General features: G+C 50.7%; 1 protein-coding gene and 1 long non-coding RNA gene across 3 annotated transcripts in view; one reads left to right on the top strand and one right to left on the bottom strand.

The window, feature by feature from the left end:
• The window catches only part of KIF3C (kinesin family member 3C), a 51,299-nt gene that overhangs the window by 6,345 nt on the left and 22,526 nt on the right, over positions 1-22,428 (top strand). The gene's annotated exons all lie outside the window — the stretch shown is intronic.
• Positions 622-2,758, bottom strand: LOC310674014. The gene is made up of 2 exons (XR_014509313.1): positions 2,111-2,758; positions 622-1,644 (listed from the first exon to the last, which is right to left on the bottom strand). It is a non-coding gene; the product is annotated as an uncharacterized lncRNA (long non-coding RNA).

Genomic DNA, 22,428 nt, shown 5'->3' with positions numbered 1-22,428 from the left:
GATTCTATCCTAGAAACTGTTCGCTGCCATCTCTGGATCCTGGCAGCGGTTGCTCAGTGGTGAGAGACACGCCCTTTGCACATGCCCAGGGGCACTCTCTTGCTCGGCCAGGCTCATCCTTGCTTCAGCTTCCAGAGGGAGCCTGCTGCATCCGGCTGACCCCTTGCAGCTGCACAGGAAGGGGGGCAGAGCCTGCATGAATGGCCCCCTCTGTCCGGCACCGTCGCTCCCCCCCCCAGTGAACAAGGACAATGGCATTAGTGAGGGGCAGGCGTGGGCCGAGCCTTGGGAATCAAGGGCCCCTTGTCTTTGCGAAGAGAGGGGTGGGAAGGGGGTCACGCAGGGAAACCAGTGGGGCGGCTTCAGCAGCCGTCCGGCTTCCCAGACCCCTATCTGGGCTGGTTGGGTGTGTCATCTCCACCCCACCCCACCCCCCCCGCCATGGGACTCCTGGGGAAGCTGCCCTCTCTCAGCCCCCACGGTGTGGGGAGAAGCAGAGCAGGTGCGCTCAGAGCGTCGGACGCGAGGGACCCGGGTTCGAATTGTAGCCTTTTTAATCCATGGGTAGGAATAATTGTTGCACCCGAGCAGAGACAAAAGGAGCCAAACGACACCAAGGGGTTAATCCAGAGAAAGAGCGTTTTATTCTGCCATCCGGAGGGGCAGAGGCACCTGTGTGATTCAGTTCACAAAAGACAGGCCGCACCGAAAACATTTTACAAGCAGGTTTTATCCTTTTTTCAAACCCCTTTTTCCCTGTCCCCCTTCACAGATTCTAACATAGAATGTTGCTTTTTCGTTCCCTGGTTCTGTTCCAGGAAGTATGTTGCAAATCAATGTACCAGGACAAGGTTGTTTCTATCTGGGAACCCGAAAGGTTTTCTGTTCTCAGCTCTAGGTTTGTTACAGCGTTTTTGTTACAAAGAGGACTGCTTAGCTTGTGCTTTTTGTCTTAGAGGAAATTGCAGTTTTTAAAATGCATACGCCGAGGCCTGGCTGGGGGGGGAATTCACAAACAGTTTTTAGGGCTTTCTGGGGTAACCCTAACTGTACCCCTTCATTCCATACCTCTCAATTTTGGACAGCCTTTTTCTCAAAAGGCTCGTCCCAGGAAGGCACAGGCTGATATTCTTGGGTCAGAGCTATAATCTGGGGGCGAAGCATGCGAGAAATCATATTGCGTGTCATTGTATGCAAGCATTGCAGCAAGCAAGGTACAGAAAAGCAAAAAATTAGCAAAATGAAAAGTGGGCCAAGCAGCAGCAAAAACAGGCCTTTTTCCCATCCTAGTTTTGGCAACCAGTCAAGCCATGACATGTCCCATCCCTCCCAGGTTTGGGTAGGAATATGGGCCACTGTTTCAAGTCCTGCTGCCAAATTGCGAATGGCCTCACCATGATCAGAGATGTTAAAGCAACAGGCCCCACCTGTGAGATTTAACGCTGCACAAAAGCCGCCATGTTGCGCCAGGAGAAAGTCCAACGCTAATCGGACTGAGAGAAACGCATTGCGTGTCTCATCCAATTGCGTGGCAATTAGCCTAAGGGCCGTGGCTGTCGTGTTAGCAACAATCTCTACCACTGCCTGGAGTCTGATTATGCGGTTCAAGTTATAGATTGGTCCCCTTGCCCCAGAGATTTTCCTCTCCCCGATTCCAGGAGGCTGGAGCATAATGGGCTAGTATCCTTTCCAGAGGCCACTGATTTTGGCCCCAATCCTGGGAGCTGCCACCTGCAAGTGTTGCCAGGTCAGCCGAACGCCTCCTTCTAGGGGGTGCAGAGGGTATTTGGTCAGGAATCCACATGGGGGGTATTAAGTAGGCTGGAAAACAGACCCCATACCATCCTCTTGGGAGGGCATGATAGGCCTTTCTGCCACACACCCAGTAAACGTCCTGACCATGGGCAGATATGGTGCCTGTCAGCAAGCGGGCCAGGCATGCAGTCAATTTGGAACCAGAAAAAGTTCCTGTCTTGGACTCAGGCATGTTAGTTGGGGCTGGGAAGGTACGATCACAGTGGGAAGTGCCCACATAGGTCTGAGCGTCACTGGCGTCATTTGATTTGTTGACACAAAGGCAGCCAGTGATCCTGTGAACCTGGAAAGGGACGGAATGATTCCATAAAGAAGAGTGGTTGCCCAGAGGCTGGAAGGCAACAAGTGGAGTTGTAACCAAGGATTCATTCCAAGGCACAGGGAGGAGTGGCATTCCTCCCAGAGCATCTACAGGGGCCAGAGTGCAAACGGCACAATTGGTCCGATTTGCAGAGAACGCAACCATCTCAGCAACCTGAATCCACTTATTATATGTGTGGTGGGCCCCCCACGATTGCAGCAGTTGTCTGGTCACTGTGAGTGGTATTGGCATATCAAAGGTCAAAGGCAGCAGAAATACCAGCACGGGGACCCACAGTCGTATTTGAGCCATTGTATGCATGTGGAGGGGCTTAGGTAAGTGCTAGAGAGTGGGCTGGGGTGTAATTACGCTGAAAGAAGAGACTCACTAGACACCCTCCTCTGCAGGGGTGGCATAAAGCAAACCAGGCCCAGGTACCTTCAATAAAGTTCAGTTATGCAAAAGGAAAGAAAAGAAAATGTGAAAATGTCCTCTTTCAATCCATGCTGGATTCTTGAGCCGTGCAAAACGTCAGCTTTCGGAGTGACGTGAGCAGGGCTGTAGTGTGGTGGGCGTTCAGTCGTCTGGTAGGCGTTGGACGTCTTGGGTCTCTTCCAACAAGGCTGGAGTGATGTCTGGATGTCTGGGGTGAGTCGAAGGGGCCAGTGCAGATCAGGTGTCACAGATGCTGGTGACTTTAACAGCTGTAGAGAAACAGGACAGCCTCTGGCCGGTTTACCTGTCAAGAGAAGAAAAAAAAGAAACACACGGCAGAACGACTGTACATTGGCAGATAGCATTTGCACCTAAGGTATAGGCCTAGCAAACATTAATTCAAAAGGGTATGCTTGGCAGGAAACTTCGCAAGGGGTTAACAGTTCTGTTCCTTGGGTTTAGTTTTGCCAGCTGAGATTTTTTAAAAGTCTCATTCGTGTGCTCTAAATTTCAGAGCTCTCGTGGCCTGTAAAACATGTTGCAAATTTCAGTTTTCATCTGCCAAGTTTGCTAGTGTCCAATGTGTTCCCTTGCTTCTGGCAAAATATCAAAGTTTCAAAATTCCTATGTTATGCTGCGGCTCCTTTTTCAGAGTAAAATTGCACCTTAAAAATAAAAACTTGACAAAGTTCACAGAAAGCATTCACTTGCTTTTAAGAAAGTCACTTTCCTCAGGTTAGTGCTTGGAGCAAGGGGGGTGGGTAACCCTTGGCCTTCTGGGTTTTTTGTGGCTGAACCATAAATCCAGACAGTGTGGGGTTCGGGGTAGCTGGTTGATGAGAATGCAGCATTTTCCTCTTGGGATAGCAGCCAAGAGATAACGCTCTGAAGCTACCTCCAAGCGCCTGGCGCAAGGAGGAAAAAAAAAAAAAAGCTGATGTCCTGTTACTTGCATGAATGAGAAACAGTTAGTTCACTCGCTTCTAGCTGCAACAGTCTTTTAGCAAGAACAGAGATGAGAAGAAATCATTTTTGAGAAATCTTATTGTTCCCAGCCTGTGGGGGTGGGGTGTGTCGGGCGTGGGGCCTATGGGCATTCCATTTCCCAATGACCCTCTTGCCTGCAGATGGTGCACTGGTTTCTTCCCTAGGCGTCTTCTTTCCCTCCCGTGGACACCCTCTTGCATTTTTGGCTTTCTGGCTGCTTGAAGACAAACCCCTAATTATTTTGGCTGGGTCCTCTTCGAAAGAAGGATTCTGATTTAAAGTGCTTGGAGATCTGTGGTCCTGTACCAGGGGGTCCACAGGGGGTCGTACAGTCAGTGGGTGGGCCATCAAAGTGGAGTTTTAGCTGCCTCAATTGCAACATCAGTATTGTCCGCTGCCCTGAAGGCATTTATCTTGCGGATTTCCTCAATGGTCAGTATTGTAATCCTAGGGCTTTCAATCCCTTGGGTTTAATTGTCTCTTTTTTAACAGTTCTGTCCTATGCGGCTCTCAAAGCCTTCTGCTCTGTTTCTTTCTGTCTGCCAATTCACATCCTTGCATTGTGCTGCTTCTAGAACCAAGAAGCCACATCCAGCTCACTCTTTTAAACGGTTCTGCATACTGGAACACTCTGTCAGACTGCTTACTAGTCCATCTTATCTCTTTACCTAGAGTTTTTCTGAAGTCATCATTATCACAATCATCATCACCTTCCTCTTCACCTTCCTTGCTTGCATCAAAAGGGGGTTGGGTAGGGGGAACCTCATTTAGCCCTGGTGCAGTTGCTGCATATGGTGGTGGGGGGCTAATTATTCCTCCTTCCTCTTCTTCTGGGACTGTTCTTCTGGGACTGGCAAAACTGGTGGCTTTTTAACTTGTAATTGTACTGAACACAGTTTGACTTGGGCAGTCACAATTCTATTTTTCCGAAGCCATGAGGGATTTTGATCCACATTGGCTTTCCAGATAGAAATATAGGGAATCTGATCTGTGTGGGCCTTGAAAATGTTACTCCATAAAATGCTGACCAAGTTTGGATCAAAGGATCCTCCAGGAGGCCATTCTGGTAAATACGAAGGCCAGTCAAATTCACATAAATGTTGGAGTCTGTTTTGTTTGAGTTTACATCCCCACTCTTCTGCTTTCGTGGCACTTTTCCAGTTTTCCAGAAAGCTCTGTAGTGGTGTCTCAAGAATTGTTTTACTGCTTTTATTTCCCATGACTCTGGGATCCTGGGGACACTGGGACACTGGGACACTCCCTCCTCCTAACGTAATTTCTCTCACTCAGTCACAGGCCGGACGTTGCTTTCAACGTCTCACGCACTCAAAACATTCACTGGAGTGTCCCCACACGCACATTCAGAAAAAAAAAAAAAAAAAAACCATGCACCTCCCCCAATCCCCTTTCCCCCCCAAAAATAACCACAACCGGCAGCGTTTAGACTTCGACCGGGGCCCAAGAGCACTCTACTGCTTCTTTTGGACACAAAAAGAACCATAACCGGCAGCGTTTAGACTTCGACCGGGGCCCAAGAGCACTCTACTGCTTCTTCTGGGCACAAAAAGAACCATAACCGGCAGCGCTTAGACTTCGACCGGGGCCCAAGAGCACTCTACTGCTTCTTCTGGGCACAAAACCAACCATAACCGGCAGCGCTTAGACTTCGACCGGGGCCCAAGAGCACTCTACTGCTTCTTTTGGACACAAAAAGAACCATAACCGGCAGCGCTTAGACTTCGACCGGGGCCCAAGAGCACTCTACTGCTTCTTTTGGGCACAAAAAGAACCATAACCGGCAGCGCTTAGACTTCGACCGGGGCCCAAGAGCACTCTACTGCTTCTTTTGGGCACAAAACCAACCATAACCGGCAGCGCTTAGACTTCGACCGACGCCCTGCAGCACCCTTTTTGCTGCTTTTCTGGGCAATACCAAAACCAGTGGCACTTCTTCTACCCTGCTGGCGGAGTTGATCAGACTCTCTTATTGCTCCCACCTATCCCTGTGGAGCTTACCTTGTTCCTCGAGGTACCTTCTTTCTGCACGGCCGTTGCTCTTTCTCTCCGTCACTTGTCGCGTGTCCACTCAGGAATGGGTGGCCAGTCCCTCCCACGAAGTTGGCAGGATGCGCGCTGGAACTGTTGACCCAGGATCCTGAGCTGCTCGCCTTGCAGTGACGCCCTGGACCTCTTTGTCCCTCGATCTCGGGGAACGTGGTTATTCCCGGCCAACGCACCAGAAATATGTAGCCTTTTTAATCCATGGGTAGGAATAATTGTTGCACCCGAGCAGAGACAAAAGGAGCCAAACGACACCAAGGGGTTAATCCAGAGAAAGAGCGTTTTATTCTGCCATCCGGAGGGGCAGAGGCACCTGTGTGATTCAGTTCACAAAAGACAGGCCGCACCGAAAACATTTTACAAGCAGGTTTTATCCTTTTTTCAAACCCCTTTTTCCCTGTCCCCCTTCACAGATTCTAACATAGAATGTTGCTTTTTCGTTCCCTGGTTCTGTTCCAGGAAGTATGTTGCAAATCAATGTACCAGGACAAGGTTGCTTAGATCTGGGAACCCGAAAGGTTTTCTGTTCTCAGCTCTAGGTTTGTTACAGCGTTTTTGTTACAAAGAGGACTGCTTAGCTTGTGCTTTTTGTCTTAGAGGAAATTGCAGTTTTTAAAATGCATACGCCGAGGCCTGGCTGGGGGGGGAATTCACAAACAGTTTTTAGGGCTTTCTGGGGTAACCCTAACTGTACCCCTTCATTATCACCGATCAGCCATGGAGATTACCTTGGGCTAGTCGCCCACTTTCGGCCTTGCCTACCTCACAGGGTGGTTGTGGGGATTCAGGGAGGAAGGGGAGGAGCAGGGGCTTCTTAGAGGAAAACATGAGATAGAAACACGGGGAATGAATTAATATTATGGGCTTCTCCTGGCAGGGGGAGATAGGGAGGGCTCATCCACCCCGCCCTCTGGACAGGAGGGTGAAGGGGCTGCCAGGAGCCCCCCGGGACCAGCTGCAAATGCAGTTTATTGACTCACAGAATTGTAGTCTAGGGGACTCATAGGGCCATCTAGTCCAACCCCCTGCAATGCATGTTTAGGAAGTCAGTGATGAAGTGTCAGAGTCAGGCCAATGCCCCAAGCATTTGCAGGTCAGGTGTGTTTCACTCCCCCCTTCCAGAAAACTTGTGTTTCCTCCTCCTCCAACTTCCTTCCTCCAAATTAATAATCATAATAATTACTACTACTACTACTAATAATAATAAATTTTATTTATACCCCGCCCTCCCCTGCCAGAGCTGAGCTCAGGGTGCTAACACCAGTAAAATTACAGTAAAAACATAATAAGGGAAAAAACCAATTTAAAATACAGGTTAAGATGCACTTTAAAATGCAGCCTCATTTTAAAAGTAGCCCATAGATCAAGACATAAGGGTCAGGCTGAGTCCAAACCAAAGGCCAGGCAGAACAGCTCTGTCTTGCAGGCCCTGCGGAAAGATATCAAGTCCTGCAGGGCCCTAGTCTCTTGTGACAGAGCGTTCCACCAAGTCGGGGCCAGTGCCGAAAAGGCCCTGGCCCTAGTTGAGACCACTCTAACCACCTTGCGACCTGGGACCTCCAAAATGTTGCCATTTATGGACCTTGAGGTTCTCCGTGGGACATACCGGGAGAGGCGGTCCCGTAGGTATGAGGGTCCTAGGCCACATAGGGCTTTAAAGGTCAAAACCAGCACCTTAAACCTGATCCTGTACTCCACGGGGAGCCAGTGCAGCTGGTATAGCACTGGATGAGTGTCATCCCGCAGCGAGGACCCCGTAAGGAGCCTCGCCGCGGCATTCTGCACCCGCTGGAGTTTCTGGATCAGCTTCAAGGGCAGCCCAGCTTAATTAATTGCCCACCCTTCACCCTAAGGTCCTAGGAGAAGCCCCCGGGTCCAATCCTGGCACAGCCAATCCAGAGGCTCTTTGGGGAGAAGGGGGGGTGGGAAATATACATTTCACAAAGAAAACAAAGGTAACAGATCCAGGCCTTGCAGAGCCGCCCCTGCGCAGAGGATGGAACAATGGGTGTCTTACTCAGAGTAGGGCCACTTCTCTGGAGCTGCTGCCAACCTGGGCAGGGCAGGGAGCGAGGACAGCAAGCTTCTTCATGGGGAAGTGTGAAGGGGTTTCCTGGCTGGAGGGATGTGAACGGCAGGAGGAGGGGGCAGTCTGCCCTGCTGCTCCCCTGGGGGTGCTTGCTGCCCGCTGTAGGTGAGCAGACGAGAAGCCCGCTGCAAGCCTCTGCTGGTGAGCAAAGCGGCCTCCGCAAAAGGCTTCCTTTCGCAGGGGGAATGTTCAGGGGCAAAACAAAACAAGCGCAATGCGTTCTGCCGGCCTCCACAGTGCCCAGGACTCTGAAGGGCCAAGCGGCCGGGCGCTTGAAGGTCCTTGCAGGCCAAAAATCCCCTTAACCTGGGACTGTGTTTTGCCAGTGGCGTAGCGTGGGGGGTGCAGGGGGGGCTGGCCTCACTGGGCGCAACATCTGGGGGATAGGATTAGGGGGCGCAAATCCACGGGTTAGGGGGCACAAATTCCTTGCCTTGCCCCGGGTGCTGACAACCCACGCTACGCCACTGTGTTTTGCCACTGGTGGCTGAGCTCCAGGGTTATAGGCCAGTGGCTAAGTAGGGCGGAAGCTGCAGGGAATGAACCAGGGTCCTTTGAATCATAGCGTTGGAAGGGACCCCCAGAGGCATCTAGTCCACCCCCCTGCAATGCAGGAGTCTCAGCTAAAGCATCCATGACAGACAACTGTCCAACCTCTGCTTAAAAACCTCCCCTCCACACAGAGCAAGTTCTCTACCTGGAATAACAGGAGCTTGTCAGCAAAGAGTTTGAAAAATCAACAAATACTTTCTCTTTTCCCATAGCCCCTTTCCCCCCCATCTGTGACTCAGGTGTTAAGACACCTTCGTGTTTGTTTTCCACTTGCAGGATTTGTGGCACTGATAACAATGGTGTGCTTTTTATTTTGAAAAAAGTGTGTGTGTGTGTGTGTGTGTGTGTGTGTGTTTGTGTTTTCTCACTACCATGTTACGGAGAAATCATTTCTGAGCAGGGATCTTGAGAAACACCATTGAGAGAGCAGCCTGACCTAATTTTGACAGCGAACGGGGCGAGAGTCGTACTGGTAGGCAGCGTAGCTGGGCTTCCTCCGGGAACGACTCTGTGAGGCTTGGGAGATGTGATTCTTCCTGGCAGAACAGTCTGGTGGAGGAGGCAGCAGCGGCAGCATCCTGATAATGGCAGCGGGAGGTGGGAGAGGATGGGGGGGGGACAGTGCTGGGCAACAAAGCCCATCTCCTCCTCCTCCTCCCCCTCCATTTCGCTGGCATTCAAACGGAAGGCTGTTGTTGTTGGACAGCTTTCGGCTCTGCTCATATTTTGCTCCCTCCTTCCTGCAAGGAAGCGTGCGCGGAGCGTTGCGGTTGTGGAGGAGCAGAGCGGAAGCGCAGGATGCTGTGGAGGGCATCATCCCAGCCAGGCCTCTTGAGAAGGTCAGCTTCTCTTTGGTGGGAAAGTGGGGCTTGAGAACCTAGAGCTGGTGTCAAGAAGAAGAAGAGGAAGAGTTTGGAGTTGATATCCCGCTTTATCACTACCCAAAGGAGTCTCAAAGCGGCTGACATTCTCCTTTCCCTTCCTCCCCAGAGGAGGCAGGGCTGAGCCGGGTTCTCTGCCATCAGCAACGCTGGGAAGGAATAAGAACTGCAGAACAAATGGTGCAAGGGATGGCTCAGGTTGCAGAATTCGCATTTCCCTTGCTCTGTTTTGTTTTGTGTACATGCAAGAGGTACACGCAGCCCCATGCAAGGAGCAACCTGAGAGCCCCACCGGTCAGGCCCACTGAGCCAAGATGCCTGGCCTGGCTAGCTGCTTCACAGAATCATAGAATTGGAAGATACCCCTAAGGGTCATCTAGTCCAACCCCGGCAATGCAGGAACCCCTGGCAGATGGTCCTCCAACTTCCTCTCTCTCTCTACTGTACCTTCCTCTCTGGCCCCCGGTGGCTGCTCTTAACGCAATTTGCTCTTTGAAAACACATTTGCAGGGCGGGTATCCATTCCATGGGTCTAAGATACGCATCTGGGCTGCATCCAGTGACGGTGTGCAGTGTGGGTACACGATTGGCGGGGGGGGGGCAGGAGGATCTGTGGCCCTGCCTTGCAGTTCGTCCAGGCTGTTGGCACCATGCGAGTACAGAGACCACAACATCAACACAGGGAGATCTTGGGGGCTGGAGAGGAGGAAGAGGCATTTGTCAACACGAGAGATCTTTGAGCAGAGCATCTCCGGAGGGAAAAGGTGGGAGGAGAACCTGTTGCCCGGCAACCGACTCCGCTGAGCATCATTGCAGGGAATTCTCTTCTCCAGAGCAAAGATCTGCAAGGCACCTCCTTTGGTGGCATTTAGGCAGGAGCTGCGGTGGTTGCTCTCTTGGCTTAGAATTCCCAAATCACAAGTTGGCAGTCATCTGCACCCCGACACACACACACACACACACACACACACACACCCCAGAGCCAGCTTCCTCCCTTCATGCCCAGAGTGGGCAGGGGACCAGGAGGTCTTCTTTTGTGATGCCACCCTCCATGCAGGACAACCTTGCTCCGCTGGCCAGTGGCCCCTGGAAAGTTGATGTCCTGGACTGGCTGGATGCTGAGGAGTGGTGGGAGGGCACCAGTTGGGGAACCCCCAAGAAAACCCCCAAAGGAAGACGGCTCAGAGCCAGGGGGTCGGTGGTGGGGTGATATTGCCTGGTCAGAGGGAGCAGACTGGGAGGAGAAGGTGCCGGAAGCAGAAGAGGCAGCAGGATTCAGTGAGCAGGAGAGCAGTGCAGAGAGCAGTGCAGATTCAGAGGCAGCAGTTAAAGCAGGAGGCCAAGAGGCAGAAATCAGTCAGGCTGGTGAAGAAGCCAGGGGGTCTTCCCCTCCTGCAGCAACAAGCTCTCCTCCCAACTGGTCTCCCAAGACCAGGAGAGATATGAAGCAGGGGGAGCAAAGAGAGAGACACGGGCATAGTCTCAGATTCCTTGGGAAGGGCCTGCGGTGGGGGAGGAGAGTGAGGCAGCTGTGGGAAGGCAGGGAACCTCAGTCACCACTACTGCCCCATACGGGCAAGATCTCCTGGGATGAGCTGCTGTGCTCTAGGCCTGGCCTCCTGAGTAGACCTTGTTTCCATTAATAAAGAGTTGGCTCCACTTACGCCGTGTGATTATTGCTGACCTGCTCCTGAGGGAGCGTCCCCACCCCCATTGTTCTGCCCGGACACTGAGATCCAGCTCTGAGGGCCTTCTGGTGGTTCCCTCATTGCGAGAAGCAAAGCTACAGGGAACCAGGCAGAGGGCCTTCTCAGTGGTGGCGCCCGCCCTATGGAACGCCCTCCCATCAGATGTCAAGGAGATAAACAGCTACCTGACATTTAGAAGACATCAGGGAAGATTTTAATGTATGACATTTTAATGTATTTTTAATCTTTGTTGGAAGCCTCCCAGAGTGGCTGGGGAAACCCAGTCAGATGGGCGGGGTACAAGTAATAAATGATGATGATGATGATGATGATGATGATGATGGAGTGGCTGGACAGACTGATAGCTGCTTTGCATGCAGAGGGTCCTGGGCTCAGCCCCCCCACGGCGTCTCTGGGTTAAGGCTGGCCACCCCCCTGCCCTGTCCAAAAGCTTCTTGAGACCTTGAGAGCTTCTACTGACCAGTGTCCTAAGGGCTGCTGAGCCGGGTGGACCCAGAACAGTCTGACCTGGCCTAAGGCAGCTCCCTGCTCTGCGGTGCTGGTCGCCTGCCCTGCCTGGGTCTGGGGAGGGGGTGCCAATCAAAGGAGCTCTTTGGGCAGCCTCAGCTGCGAGGAGGAAATGTCGGCAGCGCTTGTTTGCCTTGCCAGAGTAGCCGAGCTGATGATGAGCTCAGACCCGGGGTCGTTTCTGCCTGAAAGCAGGGAGTGCCCTTTTAAAGGCTGGAAGTAATTTTCCACAATGTTATCAGCATGATATGAAGAGGAGCTGGCGTAATAGGCGGAGAGAGACCCAAGAGCCTGTAATATCTGGGAAATTAATTCCACGCTGTCTCAGTTACGGCCGTGGCTGCTTTTTGAGCATGCAGCCCCTCTCCCATTTTTGCACACGGGCAAACCGTCTGACAAGCTCATCCGTGTCGTAAGTTGCCCAAGGATGCTGTGAAATCTCAAGGAGGGGCTGGCTGGCAGGGGGGCGCTGCTTGGAGCTCTGCACCATTCTACCTAATGATCCAACTTGCTTCAGGGAAGAGAAATCTTCCCAAACTGCTTTAGGTCCCACCCCCTTGGTTCCATCAACTCATCCCCAGTGCCTGCCCCACGGAAAGCGTCATTCAGAATAGCAGCCTGCACCAAGGCAGATGGCAACACCGCAAAATTCAGAACGATGAATTCCACATTGATTCAAAATCCTGTTAAAACTATTTAGCTTAGTTAATTCAACAAAAGTGATGACCCCCCCCCCCCGAGGTAATTCCATCTCACACGCAGCCCTAGATATCAAGAAGAACTTTCTGACGGCAAGAGCTTCTTGGTTTATCAGGACAATAAAGCTGGTATAGCTTTGCTCTACTCTGAAGGATGCAAACAGAGAACAAAGTATCTACAGATTAAGCTTCACCGAGCTAGAGAATGCTCCCAGAAAGGAATTGTGAAAGTGTCCTATACGCCGGGGAAAGAAATACCTGGCGATGCTTTAACCAAAGTTGTTAACAGGGAGCAACTCGCTGTGTTGTTGTTGTTGAGTCGTTTAGCCGTGTCCGCCTCTTCGTGACCCCCTGGACCAGAGCACACCAGGCACTCCTGTCTTTCACTGCCTCCCGCAGTTTGGTCAGACTCATGTTTGTAGCTTTGAGAACACTGTCCCACCATCTCATCCTCTGCCGTCCCCTTCTCCTTGTGCCTCCATCTTTCCCAACATCAGGGTCTTTTCCAGGGAGTCTTCTCTTCTCATGAGGTGGCCAAAGTATTGGAGCCTCAGCTTCAGGATCTGTCCTTCCAGTGAGCACTCAGGGCTGATTTCCTTCAGAATGGAGAGGTTTGATCTTCTTGCAGTCCATGGGACTCTCAAGAGTCTCCTCCAGCACCATAATTCAAAAGCATCCATTCTTCGGCGATCAGCCTTCTTTATGGTCCAGCTCTCACTTCCATACATCACTACTGGGAAAACCATAGCTTTAACTCGCTGTAAAAGGTAAAGGTAAAGGTACCCCTGCCCATACGGGCCAGTCTTGACAGTCTTGACAGACTCTAGGGTTGTGCGCCCATCTCACTCAAAGAGGCCGAGGGCCAGCGCTGTCCGAAGACACTTCCGGGTCACGTGGCCAGCGTGACATCGCTGCTCTGGCGAGCCAGAGCTGCACACGGAAACGCCGTTTACCTTCCCGCTAGTAAGCAGTCCCTATTTATCTACTTGCACCTGGGAGTGCTTTCGAACTGCTAGGTTGGCAGGCGCTGGGACCGAACAACGGGAGCGCACCCCGCCGCGGGGATTCGAACCGCCAACCTTTCGATCGGCAAGCCCTAGGCGCTGAGGCTTTTACCCACAGCGCCACCCGCATCCGTTAACTCGCTGTATACGTACATAAATTGCAAATGTGTTTGATTCTGCAATGGTTGGTATGGAAAGGGGAAGATTGTTGATATTTTCACCCCTCCCATTGCTAGAATCTCCTGATCTGATGTTTTGAGAAAGGAGGGGGCGGAAACTGCTCTTTTACTTTTCCGCTCTTGACTGATTGCCTGACTCTGTGTGTGCAGAGAGTCTTATCTATGTAGTGACTAGATGGCTGAGTGGGAGTTGCAACACTCATGCAATCCAGTAGTTCGTTAGTTTGTAGTAGCTATTAGAAATAAAAGGAGTTATGCTTCACAGATAACTTCTCTGTTGAGTCTGGTGCTCACAATGCACAGTTGTGGGTCCAGTCCACTGGGACCTGCTTTCCAGGACTGGAAGGTCTCTGAAAGTGCTCCAGTCGCCTAGCCCAGTTGGGGCAGAACCAGTGACTGAGCCCAGTTTCTGACATCGGTTGAAAGGCATACTGACATGAACCTTGGTTCCATAAACTCATCCCCAAGATATTAGGAAGAACTTTCTGATGGCAAGAGCTGCATGGCAGTGAACCAGGTGACCTCAGAAGGTGGTGGGCTCTCCTTCTGGGGAGGTTTTTAAACAGGTTGGGTGGCTGTGATCCCTTCATTGCAGGGGGTTGGACTAGATGACCCTTGGGATCCGGTCCAGCTCTAAAATTCTGTGATTCCATGGGTGGTCTGGCTGAGGATGCTTCTTTCAGGGGTGCCTCCTCCAATATATTCCGGGGGGAGAAGTTGGAATGGAAACAAAGCATGAGATAATGTTTTAAAAAGACAGAAAGGGAGGGGAGCCCCAATTTATTGGTCCCCGTTTGACGGATGAAAAGCTTTCTTGAGTAATGAAAGACAAAGAGGAGTCCCTGACGGGGGCTGTTCGTCATCCCATCCAGATGATCCCCAGACTACCAACCACAAGGCATCATTTAGCATTTAATATCGTCTGAGTCTCTCAATCTAGGAGGTAGGAGGGGAAGGAAGAGAGATGAGAAGATGAGAAATAGTCAGCCCTCTGTTGAACTGAGAAGCGTTTTTTTAAAAAGCCCAGGATGCCCTGCCACATCACAGAGAATGCTGAAACATGACCCCTGGATTGCACAAGGGCCATGTGGTTCAGTGGGTGGAGCACACGCTTTGCATGCAGAGGGGTCCCAGGTTCACTCCCCCCCCACACCCTGCCCCACACCCATCTCTCTAGGGAGGGCTGGGAAAAAACTCTTGCCGGAAATCCTGGAGAGCTCTTGAAATTCAGCGCAGGGAAGAAATCCCGTTCCATTTGCCTTCCCGACTCCTTGGCAGCTGGCCTTTGGAATTCTCACTTCTCCAGATTTTGTGATGTGGGTCCCGACCAGATAAGACAAAACCACGCAGAAATGTGTGCAGCGGGGGGAAGCTGCGTAAGATGCGCACGGTGGCGACAATAACTGTAGAAGCACGGGTGGTGTTAGCAGGCATTGCTTGCGAAAGCAAAAATGTGTCTGTCAGGGAAAAGGGCACACAAAGGGGCCTGGCTCTGGAGAATGGAGACCCTTTTGTGTTTTAAAAACAATCCAAACCATTGCAGAATTGTGGAGAATTTAGGAGGAAAAGAAATTGAACCATCCGGTTTGCTTTTTGCTTGTTCTTAAATCTCCTTTTCTGAAGGATTGTTCTTCTCCGACCGATCCAAGAGAACCTTTTATTAAAAAAGAAGAAGGGAAATATAGATATCTCTCCCCACTGCAGTGAGGCTCTCTGAACCGGCACTCATCCCAAACTACTCTCTGGGCCTTGATAATCAGAAGCAGCTCCCCTCCCGCAACTCCATCGCCCAAAGATCGTGTCTGTTCACAGGAAAAGAGACTTGCACACACACTCACACAGAGAGACACCCCAGCTTGTTCCAATTATGACAGCAGCAGTTACGCTTTTGTTCCAAAAACACAACACGGTCGCTTCATGAAGACTGGCAATGCCTAAACCTCCTGCCACGGTCCTATTGTACTGCCAGGGAGAGAGGGGAAGAGAGTGTGTGTCTTTTGTCTTTAGACAAATTCATGGAGGAGGAGAAGGCTCTCAGTGCCTACTCTGCTCTGCCTCCACCTTCAGAGGCAGTAAACGCTTCTGAATCGCAGTTCCTGGAAACCACAGGAGGCGAATCGCAGTGTTAGAAAGTCAGATATATAAATGAATTGCCAAATGGCACCCTAAACTTAGGTTACGGTCGCCAAAATGGAATCGGAAACTCCAAGTGTCCCTATTTTCCAGGGATGTCTCTGATATAGAAAAGCCATCACGGTTTCTGATTTAATGTCCCGCTATTCCTTAGAACGTCCCTATTTTCATCAGAGAAATGTTGGAGGGTATGGAGTTATCTGACCCCCCGAGCCGTCTGAAGGCAGCTCTATATAGGGGAATTTTTTAATGTTTCACGTTTTGTTATGTTTTTATATATGTTGAAAGCTGCCCAGAGTGCTGGGGCAACCTAGTAAGATATGTGGGGTATAAATAGTAAAATTATGGTTATGGGATGGGACGTCCCTATTTTCATAGGAGGAATGTTGGAGGGTATGTCGAATGCCTAGGTGCCTTTGTTTTTTCGTTTTGCAGAGAAGTGTTGTTGTTGTTGTTGTTTTCATTTCTATACCGCATTGTATTTGAAAGAACAAGTCTCAAGGCGGTTTACAAGCACATTAAAACATCAAATCCAGTCATACCTCATGTTACGTTTGCTTCAGGTTGTGCGTTTTCAGGTTGCGTCCCGCGCAACCTGGAAGTACCGGAAAGGGTTACTTCCAGGTCTCGCTGCTCACGCATGCGCAGATGCACAAAATGACGTCACGGCATGTGCAGAAGCGGCGAATCACACCCCACACATATGCAGATGCGAGTTGCATTCTTTTGAGGTTGCGAACGGGGCTCCCGTAAAACAATCCAGAATAAAACATAATCAAGCTTCAAGGGAAATATTTCGAGTCCATCTCTAAGCGACTCTTTGCTTTCCCCATTTGGCAGCCTGGCATCCAGAGATCTCCATGCGGTTGCCATCAGACCTGCGCCTGGCGCAAAACGCACCTGCGCCTGGCTAATTTCTAACACTGGAGAGGTGGCATGGTGCTTGAATCCTTGCAGCAGTCCTCTTTGGAGCATCTTGTTGAACAGGATGCTGGACTCAATGGGCCACTGGCCTGATGCTGTTCTTCCCCCTGAGAGCCAGTGTGGTGTAGTGGTTAAGAGCGGTGGACTCGTAATCTGGTGAACGGGGTTCGCGTCTCCGCTCCTCCACGTGCAGCTGCTGGGTGACCTTGGGCCAGTCACACTTCTCTGAAGTCTCTCAGCCTCACTCACCTCACAGGGAAAGGAGAATGTGAGCCGCTTTGAGACTCCTTAAAGGGAGTGAAAGGCGGGATATCAAATCCAAACTCTCCTTCTTCTCCTTTTAATGCATCCTTGTGAAACTGAATAAGGTTGTTGCGGAACGGTGTGCGTTTTCGCCTTCCGAGATAGATTCCTTTGGGTCTCCTCCAGAGCAGATGGCGCATGTGCTGGGTCTGTGAGTGTGCCTCTAAGTGCAAATAAGTGTGTAATTGGCAGAGGTGTGTTTACGGCGGCATGTGGTGCCGGCGGTTTCCAGTTTCACTCTTTAATCCATTTAGTTAGCCTGCTCCTGCCGCAGGGGCCTCCCCAGAGCCAGATGTCGGTGAAATTGCAACGCAGGCAACGAGGAGAGGCAGGCAGAAACCCTTTCAGGCCACCCCCCACAACACCCGCCTGCCCCGGGAAGCACCCCCTGGGAAGGAGGGAGGCTTCGATGCATAGAATAGCCAGTGGGGGGGAGTGAGAAATAGTTACAGCCCTGCCAACGGAAGCGCATTGGCTGCTTGCGGTGACCTATATAAGTGTGCTAGATGCAGGGTATGTAGAGCAGTAGGCCCCCTGAGCTTGCAGCCAGCGAGCAGCGAAAGGCGGTCAGGAGGCCTCGTTGCTTCCTTCCCCCAGCGGCCCCCCACCCAGAGACCCTCCCTTCCATGCCACTCACGGAGGGTCTTTCATCCATCTCCTCCTTGTGTGTATCTTCATTAAGCGGGCCTCAAAAGACATAACAAAACATGAAGATAGGTAGAGAGCAGGAGAAAACTCCCAAACCTGAAATCTTAGAAGGGAAAGATAAGAGATAAGAAATAAGGAGGACTTCCGATGGTCCACCGGCCAATAACGTATATAAAGATTATTCAAAATGTTCAGTCCAGGGTCACGTCCAGCTGTTCCTCAGTCTGCCAGGTGGTGTTTCAAGCAAAGCAATTTTTTAAATAAAGCAAGTAAATACACAGATGAGTAGCACTCCAAACCCTCTCGGAATTTATCCCCAGAGACCGGTGGGACTTTTTGTTCCCTCGCTTCCTTGAGTGGCCGTGTCTGGAAGTGTCTGTCTTGCGCCGGCAGCTGTTTCATCCAAGGTGGGCAATTTCCAAAGAAAGCTCATTTTGCTGGTGAGCCGAGTTGGGCTGTCGCAGCAATAATCCCACAGATTACAATATGCAGAAATTGGCTTACCTCCAAGGGCTCAGTTTAACAGGATTGTGCATCTGTTGGACGGGAAGTTTGCCCTAATGGATCGGCGAAATCTACCTAGTTGCAATTTAAACTCACTGCTGCACATCTTTTCCCGGGGGGAGAGGGGCTGAACAGCAATTCCCCACTTCCTCATCTTTCCATCATCCTTTTATTTGAAAATTGTCAGCATATCTGCACACAGACACTCCTTCTCTGAAGGCAAAACATTCTCCTGCTCCCTTGATGCAAGAACTCGCTGGAGTCAGCAGATGAAACGGGGGGGGGGGGGCTCCTCTGGACAACACCCTTATTAAGCCTTCATCCTGATGTGTTTGTGGAGTGGTTATATGACAATGATAGATAGATAAACTTTATTCGCATTAGCCAAAAGCCATAGCAACATAAAACAAGCAATATAGAGTGGTACCTCAGGTTACATACGCTTCAGGTTACATACGCTTCAAGTTACAGACTCCACTAACCCAGAAATAGTACCTCAGGTTAAGAACTTTGCTTCAGGATGAGAACAGAAATCGTGCTCCGGCGGTGTGGCGGCAGCAGGAGGCCCCATTAGCTAAAGTGGTGCTTCAGGTTAAGAACAGTTTCAGGTTAAGAACGGACCTCCGGAACGAATTAAGTACTTAATCTGAGGTACCACTGTATACAATTAAAAAGACAACCATGGGTAAAAAGGACAATCAAATGACCAAGATTATTGTTCATTTAGTGGCCCTTAATCTCGTTGCACCCTCGATAAACCTAGCAACCTTTGCTGCTGTCTGATCATTTTGATCTGATAAAAGAAAGAACAGTGTGGCCTCAGATGGGCGGCCTGGGATGGTAAGAAAGAGTGGGGTGGTGATCTCATTCCTCAGATCTTTATAAAGGGTGCAGGACAGGAGAACATGAGCCACTGTTTCCAGATTGCCATCTGCACATGGGCAGAGTCGTTTCTCAGTTGGAATCTTTTGGTATCTGCCCTTCAAGTACGGCAGAGGGCATCGCATTCAGTCTGGCCAGTGTGAAGGCACCTCTGTATTTTGGGATAGTTAATTTATACAAATATGGTGCCAGGGAATCAAACTGAGGGGGGGGGGTGCAAAAGGCATACCAAGGCCATATAATGGCCAGATTGTTCTGTTGCTCTAAGTCCTTCAGACGCTGTCCAATTAGCCTTTTTGCTTTAATAAAGCCCATCGTGAGAAGCTGGTGTGGGTGGAGTCCGCAGGAGAGGAATTTTTGGTGCACAATTTTAGACCACGCACTTTTATGAGGGTCTTCTGTCACTAAGGGCAGTAGACCGGGTGGATTATATGACAATGAACATCCCTCCTCATTTGGTTTGGGGGTGTTGTCAGAAAAAATACTGCTCCTTTTCCCTTGTAGGGTATTCCAGAGCCCATATAGAGTCCTTAAGTGGGTTCCCTGTTGGTAGGAGAAAACAACAGACTCCGACCAGAGTACCGTATTTTTCGCTCTATAACACGCACCCGACCATAACACGCACGTAGTTTTTAGAGGAGGAAAATCCGTAGGCATGCCACCCGTAGGCACTCCCTCCATAACACGCACAGACATTTCCCCTTACTTTCTAGGAGGAAAAAAGTGAGTGTTATGGTGCAAAAAATACGGTATATCGAGAAGCAAAACAGCTAGTAAGCCTGATCTTTATTAAACTTTTGCAACAGGGTCCCTGCTCCTCACATGCAGGAGGAAGGAGGAACCCAGAACAATGGTGTGCAAGCTCTTATATAGACTTTTGAAATTGCCCACCCTCTAGCCCAAGTTGTTGTTGTTGTTTAGTTGTTTAGTCGTGTCCGCCTCTTTGTGCCCCCCTGGTCCAGAGCACACCAGGCACACCTGTCTTCCACTGCCTCCCGCAGTTTGGTCAAACTCATGTTTGTAGCTTCGAGAACACCGTCCAACCATCTTGCCCTCTGTCGTCCCCTTCTCCTTGTGCCCTCCATCTTTCCCAACATCAGGGTCTTTTCCAGGGAGTCTTCTCTTCAGATGAGGTGGCCAAAGTCTTGGAGCCTCAGCTTCAGGATCTGTCCTTCCAGTGAGCACTCAGGGCTGATTTCCTTAAGAATGGAGAGCTTTGATCTTCTTGCAGTCCATGGGACTCTGCAGAGTCTCCTCCAGCACCATAATTCAAAAGCATCAATTCTTCCCAAGCCCAAGACCACCCCCCAAAACATCATACATACATCACAGGAGGAGGCGATCTACAGCAGAAGTCCTTCCTGCCAGGATACCTGATCATGGTCACTGATTGCATTGCCTGGGCAGCCTGGCCATTCTTTTGTGATGGTTAATACTTCAGTTCCTGAATCCAGGTCACAGGCTCTCCTTATTCATACACAAATACGCCCTTAAGACAGGAGTTGCAAGCAAAAAGACAAAGGGAAGTCTTTCTCCATTTCCTCCCTCCTTGCAGAGAAATATATTGAGGTCATTTTGTGAGAGTCAAAATGGCTCCAGGATTGTTCTCCTGTAATATTTCAGACACGGGGTTTATATACTTATGTATGTGTTTGCCTTGTACATTTATGAACGATTATTTTATACTTGGGACCTAAGAATGCTTATAGCAGAGGTGTTCTGATGTCTTCTCGTTACTCATTTCTTCACCCATCATTTTGCAATGTGTTTCCCACATCATTTTCCAAACTGCAAAACATTTGTTTCTTCTTTAAAGTGGATTGCACAAACCTGTCTTTCTCAGTATGGGCTTGAACCCCCGCCCCCTGTGAAATACCAAAACTCTGGAGGTGTCCTGACTCTGCTCCTTCATACCAGTCTGAACTGGTGGTGAGACCCTGGGGCCATAGCAGATTGCTCAGTGAAGATGTTCCTAGTCTCTGCTTCATGTTTCTTAACCACTTTCTGATGCACAAGAAGATGATTCTATGATTCCTTCTATAGCTGTTAAGCTTTCTCAGTCTTCGGTGAAGTACTTTGCCAAACACTTTTTGAAAGGCTAAGGCCAATTGCATCACCTTCCATCTATTTGCTTGTTGACGCTCTCAAAGAACTCAAACAGGTTTCCTTACCCTTGCGGAAGCCATGCTGCTTCTGCTTCGGCAAGCCTTGTTCTTCGATAGCCTTCATAATTCTGCCTTTAAGGAAGTCTTCCTCCCTGGCTGGGGCTGCTGGGAATTGGAGTCCAACAACCTTCTGGAGAGCTGCAGATTCCCTTCCTTGGAATATAAGAAGCTGCTTAGACTAAGGGAGCCTCCAGATTGTCTGTATTTTGTGGGAGGGATTCGGGAGCATCCCGGAACTTTAAAGGTAAAGGGACCCCTGACCATTAGGTCCAGTCGTGGCCGACTCTGGGGTTGCGGCGCTCATCTCACTTTACTGGCCGAGGGAGCCGGTGTACAGCTTCCGGGTCATGTGGCCAGCAGGACTAAGCCGCTTCTGGCGAACCAGAGCAGCGCATGGAAATGCCATTTACCTTCCCGCCGGAGTGGTACCTATTGATCTACTTGCACTGCGTGCTTTCGAACTGCTAGGTTGGCAGGAGCAGGGACCGAGCAACGGGAGCTCACCCCGTCACGGGGATTTGAACCGCCGACCTTCTGATCGGCAAGTCCTAGGCTCTGTGGTTTAACCCACAGCGCCACCCGCATCCCTCCCAGAACTTTACATGCGTGCAGTGGAGTAAAAGCACTCTTTCTGGCAATAAGAGCCGTTTGGCAACGGAACGGACCACCTGTTTTGGACTCTCCTTCCCTGGAGGTTTTCAAGCAGAGGTTGGATGCCCAGCTGCCAGGGCTTTTTCAGCTGCGATTCCTGCATTGCAGGAGGTTGGTCTGGATGACCCTCAGGGTCCCCTTGAGCTTTACAACCCTATGATTCTGCGATCCCCAGCGACCGGGCTTCTGAGGCAGCCTGGCTCTAAATATAGCCACCCGTGTGGGAAGCAGCCGAGCCCGTTGACAAAGGCCAGGGTGAGGGGACCGAGAAGGAGTGGGCGATGGTGGCCAGGCAGTGGGGGGGGGTTGTCGATGGGCATGGGGAGCGCATGTTTGCTTTCCCAAGGCCCCTGAGATGTTATGAGAGCTGACAGGGACCTCCTGTGGGAGAGGAGGGAGGGAGGCGGATGTTTCGAGAGGAAGCTGGTGGGCTGTATCATCCCCTGGGAGCTTGGCAGTCTCTGACAAGGACTCTGCCCGATTGTGCGGGTGAGCTGTGCTGCCTTTTTTTGCTCCGATTCCTCCATTTGGGGAAAATCCTGGAATGGAATCTGATGCTCACTGACCATGAGGCGGTAATTTCTCAGGACGCCAAAATATTTGGGGCCAGGTTATTTTGGCACCTGAAGAATTCATTGTTGTTGTTGTTTAGTCGTGTCCGCCTCTTTGTGACCCCCTGGACCAGAGAACACCAGGCCCTCCTGTCTTCCACTGCCTCCCGCAGTTTGGTCAAACAACCCAATAGCCCTCTCCCCACAAAAACACATTTTAAAAGGGCATGGGATGTCAGTCAAATGAACCAAAGGCCTGGTTAAAAAGGAGCGTTTTTGCCCGGCACCTGAAGGTGCATAATGAAGACGCAAGGTGAGCTTCCCTGCAGAGAGCCTGCCACAGACAGGGAGCCACTGCAGAGAAGGCGCTGCTCTCGTGTTGCTACCCTCTGGACTGCTCAAGGAGGGGGCACACGAAGGAGGGCCTCAGAGGATGATCTCAGGGTCTG

This window comes from Podarcis tiliguerta (assembly GCF_965153285.1).
Source record: "Podarcis tiliguerta genome assembly, chromosome: 3".
NCBI classification, from domain to species: Eukaryota; Metazoa; Chordata; class Lepidosauria; order Squamata; family Lacertidae; genus Podarcis; species Podarcis tiliguerta.
Note: the sequence above shows the minus strand (reverse complement) of the source record. Positions and strands in the feature narration are given on the sequence as shown.